The following is a 7,674-nucleotide window of genomic DNA, read 5'->3' as shown; positions in this document are numbered from 1 at the left end:
AACTGTTGCATTAATGGACAGAGTCTCAGTTGGTCAATAGAGGGTATAGAAGCCTCATTCTCAGAAAGCTAAAATCAGAGCCCCAGTTTAAAGTTGAGAGGTGGTATCTAATAACACTACTAATAATTAATAATCATTATTATTAATAATAATAATATTATAGCTAAGAGGGACTAAAAAATTATCTAGTCTAACCCCCTCATTTCATAAAAGAGAAAATTGAGGCCCATAGAAAGAAACTCTCTTGTCCAAGTTCACGTAGATAGTTCATGTCAGGGCCAGGTTTCAAATTCAAATCAGGATCCATTCTGATTCACCTTTACAAAGGAAAAAAAAAAAAGAATGAAGTGGCATGGTATCTTGGGGTCACTGGGAGAAAAAAGTGGATGAAACTTATCAGTTCTTCTCTCCCACCCCCTGTAACCCTCTAGGTAATCCAGGATGCAAGGTTATAACTAAGCATGTGTTTACTTGATCTTTGCCCACAGCTCTCAGCCCCCACTGCTGGGGCCCTGGGGCCCAAGTTAGGGTTGATAGACGTCATCTGAGGAAGAGGCAACTAACTGCTTTTAGGGGATTGCTAAGTGGTTGGAAGGTTTTCTCCCCATTGTCAATTTCCCACAGCTGTGCTAGAGGCTCAAAGGGAGGTAGCATATTGGGGTGGGACAGAGTGCTAGGTTTGGAGTGAAGAAGACTACAATTCAAATCCTACCTTGGACAATTACTACCTGTGTGAACCTGGGGCAATTTAAAACTCAGTTTTCTCATCTCTAAAATGAGTGGGTGTTAGATAACCTCTAAAGTCTCTTCCGATTGCATATCTATGATTCTGTGAAACTTTATCCGGGACAGAAGAAGAGGTAAAAGAAATCTGGTCACCCTAATGCAGCTAGGTGGTACAATAGTTAGAGCTTTGGTATTGGAGTGAGGAATGCCTGAGATCAAATCCTACCTCAGACACTTACTAGCTGGGTAATTTCAGGCAAGTCACTTAACCTTTATTTGCCTTAGTTTCCTCATCTGTCAAATAATAGCATTTATATGGCACACTAAGGTTGCAGAGCACTTCGAAAATATTATCTCATTTGATCCTCATAACAATCCTGGAAGATGAGTACTATTATTATTCCCATTTTATAGATGAGGAAACTGAGGCACTGAAATAGAGATGATAATAATAGCACCTGCCTTACTGGGTTGTTGTGAAGACCAAATGAAATAATAGATGTGAAGTGCTTTGCAAACCTAAAAATACTATATAAGTGTTAGCTATTATTATCATAAGAACTGGGGACCTTTCTGTGAACAGATGATAAGTAAGCAAGGTCTTGAGATTTGCCTGAGTAACCTCAGCCAAATGGAGTGTAGCCCTGACTAATAAAACAATTTAAAACAAGCTAATTAGCTACGGGAATGTTGGTGAGTGTGGTCTCAACAATGAGCAGTAACATTCTCCAGGGGAAAAAGAAGCAACTTCAGTAGCTAAGACCACACCGAGGTGAAACCAAGAAAAAGCAAGGCACAGCTGGTTGTGGGGAGATGGAGCTATCTGAAGATTTGCAGATACCCTTCCTAGACTTTGAACACTCTCTTCTCTACAGGTATGGAAATCTGTGGGAAATTGTACCCCTTTGTATATGTGGAAAAACGGCCGAGATTTAGTCCACCGATTAATTTTGTCTGATATTTACTTTACTCTCCTTTTCTCATACAAATGTTTTGCTATTTACTTGGTTCATTAATAAACTTGGTTAAAAATTGAACTGGATGACAACTTAAGCCACTTTTGCATGATTATATGTGTAGTAAGGTTGTCTCTCTCCCCAACACACACACACACACACACACACACACGCACGCACACACACACATGCACACACATCATGTGTAGCTTGGAGAGAGGCAAGAATAGACTTCACTAGCACTTCCTCTCCCTCACTCTGTTCTCCAAGGAAGACTTTAATTCCTGCCAGGAGGGGAAGCAGGAAGCTGGGACCAGAGGCCACTCTGCTCTCCTCAGAAAGAGGGGATCTCTGGCTAGAATTATATCTATTTGCTCCTTTAAATATTATTAGTCTAGGGAAAGTAATTTTTAGGTTCAAACTAAACTCCTATTCACTATTCTTAATGGGGAAAGGGGTTCTCAAGCTCTTTATCCACGCCTTGACCACTTCCCACCAAATACTAGTTTTATAATGAACAAATTGTTGTTATTTTTTCTCCTTGAAGAGGACCATGACATCCGGAAGCTGATGCCATGACTTGTAAATTAATTAGATTTAAGTGAGGTTGGGCTGTGCAAAGTCATCTCTGGAGCCATCTGGGTCCAATGGCAAGATATAGATCAGGAAGACTGGAGATGGTCCCAGATGTAATGGGAGACTTTGGCCTTTTTAAGCTAAGGTCTTTAACAAGACTCAGTTTGACTGAGCAAGGATTAAAGCTAGGTAAGAAATGAGGCAAAGAATGGTCTCTTTCACCTAGTTTGTTTTTTTAAAAAAATCAGTCTGGGAGGGGAAGACCCTCAGGGTTTCTGGGCAAAACAGAAACAATTGCAATTTACATTCACTCTGAGCCATCCGCCCAAACAATGATCTAGTGGGGCTTGGCCTGGGACCTATTGTTGGCCAATCAATGAAAGCCTGAGTGAATTAGGTTTGAGGCAAGGTCCTTAGAAAAGAAATCTAGCCTATAAACTACAAGATATCTTTCAAGATTTCAGCAATCAAAATTTAGATGCCTCTGGGCAGAGTGCTGGCAGATAAGGGTATGTTACCCTAAGTGGACAGAGAGAGAAGAAGGAGGAAAGGACAGGAGAGAGGAAGAGAGGAAAGGTGAGGGGAGGACAGAGGAGAGGAGCTGCATTGATCAGCTGGCAAGATGTAGATCAGGAAGACTGGAGATGGCCCTGGAATACACAAACAGCAAACAGCAAAGAAACCCATTAATTCGAGTTTATAGTAAAACAGAAATCAGAGAAAGTATATATGTCTGAAAATATATAAGCGACACTACAGAGTGAAAATTGGCTCCTCTTAGGGGGCAAGGTAACTCAACTCAACTGAGAGTTCCAGATCTTGTCAAAAGGGGGAATTCCCTGAAGTCTCTACTGTAGTAAGGTGGGGATGGAGACTGCCAGTTCCTCTCATGTTGCCTTCTATCCAGAGACCTTTTCTCCATTCATTGACTTCAAGAGAGGGCGTCATTGTACATCTTCTGTCTCTTAAACCTGGAAGCCAGCAGAACACTAAGAGACTGAAGGGGATCGCTCTTCTTTTCTCCTGTCAATAACTATGCCTGACCCCTCAGGTTCAGGGCTTTGATCTCTACTAATGAATAGAAAGTCCCATACCAATGGCCTTTGGGGCTTAGGTTACACAGAATTAGAAACAACAGTCCCACGTTGAACTTGGTGTTCAGTTATATTAATTGAATTAAAAGAATTCAGTTATTTAATAGTCCATCAAGGGATTCCAGGGTCATGTTATTGTATAGTCAGTATAATACATTTTTTTATTATGTAGTATAGGGTTGGATATGGTCTTAGTAACAGATTGTGCTTGCTGTCCAGGAACCAACCTAACCAAGTATAGAAAGGATCCTCGCTAGAAGACTGACCACTAGGTGATGAATTCTTTGAAAATTGTATCACAATAAGAAAAGAAAATGAGGGGCAGCTAGATGGCACAGTGGATAGAGCACTGGCCAAAAAAAAAAAAAAGAGAAAGAAACATTTAAAAGGCAAAGATATACACAGAACCAAATAAGAAACTGAAGAAAAGAAAATGCAAAATGGCCCTTGGTCCTATTTTAGCTCCTTTCTACTACTCCAGCGGGAATGGTAGCAGGATTGCATAAAATAATTGTAACAGGTTAAATTTAAAACTAGTTTTTCAATTGCCAATTTAATTTAAATTAATGTTAGTGTTAGTTTAGATTAATAATTTAATTTTAGTACTCTAAGCTCCTTGTCCATTGACCAACAAGTCAATATATCACTGAGAAACTGAATCATATAAATATTAAAATTTTCACCATAAGTGAAATGAGAAAATATAAGGAAGTTATAACTATGGGTCAGGATGTCTCACAGGTTCTTGTTGGAGAAGTAAATAAAGGAATGGGCAAATTGGTTTTTTTGTGTGTTCATATGCAATAAGAAATATCATTTCATAGGATACTTGGTCTTGCTCCTGATGAATATAAGAAAGAAGATTGCCATTGAAGATAAGTGCCTTTTATGAGCCAATGTCTAGTACAGAGGATGAGGAGGTAGAGATAGGGGAAATCCTATGACAAACTAGATAGATGTTCCAAATGAAATATGGATCAACATATACTTTAATATTCAATGACTTCAATGTAAAGGTGGAAATGGGGTGGAGGGTGAAAAATATGGCTTAGAATCAAGAAACAAAAAGGATAAAGGCATGGAAAATACACTACTTAAGGGGGTAATCAATTAGGGAATCACTGAACAGTTTGAGTTTCCCAGTCAGTGTGATGACATTACAGGCTATGTCCTCTAGTTTGGAAGCAACTAATAGGTACCTCCTCATAGCAGTAAACATGCTTACTGTAGATAAGTATCCTGAATGTATATGCTTACCAGTACCACACTGAATTTCAGAGGCTTCAGCTGCCTCAAGATGACTGGCTAAGTGATAATCAGCCTTCCCTCTCTGTGGCTCCTCTCCCACTCTTGGGCTTCCTTTTCACCTTCAAAAGAGAGCCCAGAGCCCAGCAGCTCAGCCCGGTATGCTGAGGTGTGAGAATGGGGAACTTGTACCCATGTGCAGTTTTCTCTTCATCCCCAGGGACAATGGATAGCAACTTGCAGCAGAAGCACATGGCAGTGGTGGATTTTGCTCCAACTGGGATTGAGAAGGAAGTTCGAGGACACTGTTCCTGAACCCGAACCTTTCATATAAAGATGGTAGTGGGAAAGAGGACATGGAATTCCCAAGTTAGTGAAATCCTGCCAAAGGAGTGAAATCTAGCCAAAGAAGGAAAACTTTCCGGGCAGTGCCAACTTTGGGAGTTACCTTAGGGGTAGCCCCAAATTTGAAAGTTCCTACCAGACCTACTAAGAGAAGAGTATTTTCTGAGGCAGCTACGTAGTACAGTGAATAGAGTACCTGGCTTAGAGTCAGGAAGACTCATTTTCCTGAATTGAAATCTGGCCTCACTTAGTAGCTGTGTGACTCTGGGCAAGTCACTTAAGCCTTTTTGCTTCAGTTTCCTCATCTATAAAATGAGCTGGAGAAGGAAATGGCAAACCACTCCAGAATCTTTGCTAAGAAAACCCCAAATGGGGTCAGGAGGAGCTGGACACAACTAAAGAAAGACAGCAACCACAAAATTTTCTGATAGAATGAAATTAGTGAATGAATGAATGAATGAATGAATGAAGCATTTATTAAATATTTACTATGTGCAAAGCATTGTGCTAAAAACACTGAAGTTGCAAATAAAAAAAATAAGACAATCCCTGCTCTTAAGGAGTTCATATTCTTTTAATTTAAAAAAAAAAACATTTTATTTAGGAAACAATTGGACGAACTCCAGAATTGGTTTTCTCAAAAGGCCCCAAGATGTGTAAATCTATTCCTAGGGAGAAATCAGAGGAGGCCAGGTTATTGTAAACACAGGGCATAAACTAGAAGAATGCCTAGGCCACTAGGGCTCATACTGTATGAGTGGTGTCTCCTCATTCCCCCTTTTGAGGCAATACTCATATAGGAGAAACAAGACAGGGAGAATGTGTGTTGCTGAGGCAGAAGGACCCTGGTCCTAGGTTTCTGCAAAACTCAATGGTAAGGTGGCAGCTAGGTGGCACAATGGATAGAGCACTGGCCCTGGATTCAGGAGGACCTGAGTTCAAATCCGGCCTCAGACACATAACACTTACTAGCTGTGTGACTCTAGGCAAGTCACTTAACCCCACTGGCTAGCCAAAACAAAAAAACAAAAACAAAAAAAGAACAAAAAAACCTCAATGGTAAGACTTATTAAACTCCTACCAGACAGCCCAGAGCTTGTTCTCATCTTCCTGCACCAAATGGGTATATTCCTTCACCAGTTTGTCAAATCTATCACGGAGCACTTCTCACGTGCTCAAGACCTGGAGTGATTTCTCCACATCCTACTCATGTAGGCAAATGGGCCGCTCTAGACTATCCCTAGTGAGGCAATGAACTGCCACTCCCTCATCTGTGTAAGCATCTGACAAAATCTGTGGTTCCTTCATTCTTGGCTTCAGAATTATGGCACTACACCTGATCTCCAAGCACTGGGCATTAATCTGATCCAGCTCTGATTGTGCATGTAGCAGGTGTTCCTGAAGAAGCCCTCTGTAGCAATGCAAGACAATAGAGGACCACCTGAGAACAGGTGGAACTAAGCTTTACACGCCACACTCTCTCTTCCTTCTGCTGTTTCTTGGCATTCTGGTTCTCACTTGTCAGCACATCTGCTAGCTGCCACCATACCTTTGCTGTTTTTGGTGTTACACTATCAGAATCTGAACTCGGCTCATGGCAGCAGAGCAGAGTGAAACTTGAGTTGTTCCTCTATTTTTGGCTGGAGACACCCCCTCACAAAATCCTCTGAAGGGGGCATCAGTTCCACAAGTCCCAGCAAAGGTGGCATGGCTTTCTCTTGGCTCAGATCCAAAAGTTCAGTCAGTTCAGTCATGAGTAACCTCTGTTTAAGGGTCTCATGAAACGTCTTATCATCTGGGGTCAGATTTGTGTCATGTGTCTTTACATAATAGTCCACAAGCATTTCTTGTAGGAGTCTCTGCAGAATCTCTGACCCCAGCCATGCTGCCTTTTGCAGTCAAACCCCTTCCATGCCTCAGCTTGCTCTTCTGCAAATGTGGTGCTTAAACCACTCTGCATGTATTGAGAAAGATAGCAGGAGCTTGCTAAAGTGAGGGTTCTGCAAGAGGTCTTCTTCAGTCAGGTTACAGGGTGGCAGCTGTTTGCTGTATACTTGCTGGAGAAATTCCATGCCCTCTCCAGGCAAGCAGAAATCTCCTAATGCCATCTCTTCCTTAGAACTTCGGCCTCAGAAGCAAAATCCTGCAGCTCCCGTTGACACAACAGATGGGCTTGATTCTGGGTGGTGGTAGCTCCCCCAAAGCCTTTGCAAGCCCTCCCGTGTCTCCAAATGCAGAAGCAGAACTGTACTCTTAGACCCTAAGTAGGAATGGTAAAGTGGGAGGGCCATCCCCACTGCCCCCCCACATAAGGCCTGAAGAAGGCCCACAGAACTGAAGGAGAGGAAGCATGAGTCACCTATGCCCAAGGTGAGAAGACCCCAGGAGCTCACATTCTGAGGGGGGAAGACAATACATATGGAAGGTTTGGGGCAGCTTGGTGGTGCAGTGGATAGAGCACTGGCCCGAAGTCAGGAGGACCTGAGTTCAAATCCGGCCTCAGACACTTGACACTTACTAGCTGTGTGACCCTGGGCAAGTCACTTAACCTCTATTGCCTCACTAGAAAGAAAAAAAAAACAACCAGAAGGTTTTAGCTGCAAGTTGGATGAAGTCTCATGGTCATCAGGATGCTGTAGCAAAGTAGTTGATAATGACCTCTTCTTTTTTTTTTTTTGGCTAGGCAATGGGGTTAAGTGACTTGCCCAGGGTCACACAGCTAGTAAGTGTTA

General features: G+C 41.9%; 1 pseudogene; it reads right to left on the bottom strand.

Annotated features, from left to right (window-relative positions):
* Positions 1-5,995: 5,995 nt before the first annotated feature.
* On the bottom strand, positions 5,996-7,050 carry LOC110194535 (HAUS augmin-like complex subunit 4 pseudogene; annotated as a pseudogene).
* Positions 7,051-7,674: the final 624 nt, after the last annotated feature.

The sequence above is a fragment of the Phascolarctos cinereus genome, unplaced genomic scaffold, assembly GCF_003287225.1.
Source record: "Phascolarctos cinereus isolate Bilbo 61053 unplaced genomic scaffold, phaCin_HiC Scaffold_4;HRSCAF=312, whole genome shotgun sequence".
Taxonomy (NCBI): Eukaryota; Metazoa; Chordata; class Mammalia; order Diprotodontia; family Phascolarctidae; genus Phascolarctos; species Phascolarctos cinereus.
The sequence above is the reverse complement of the archived record's forward strand: the minus strand, read 5'-3'. Positions and strand labels throughout refer to the sequence as shown.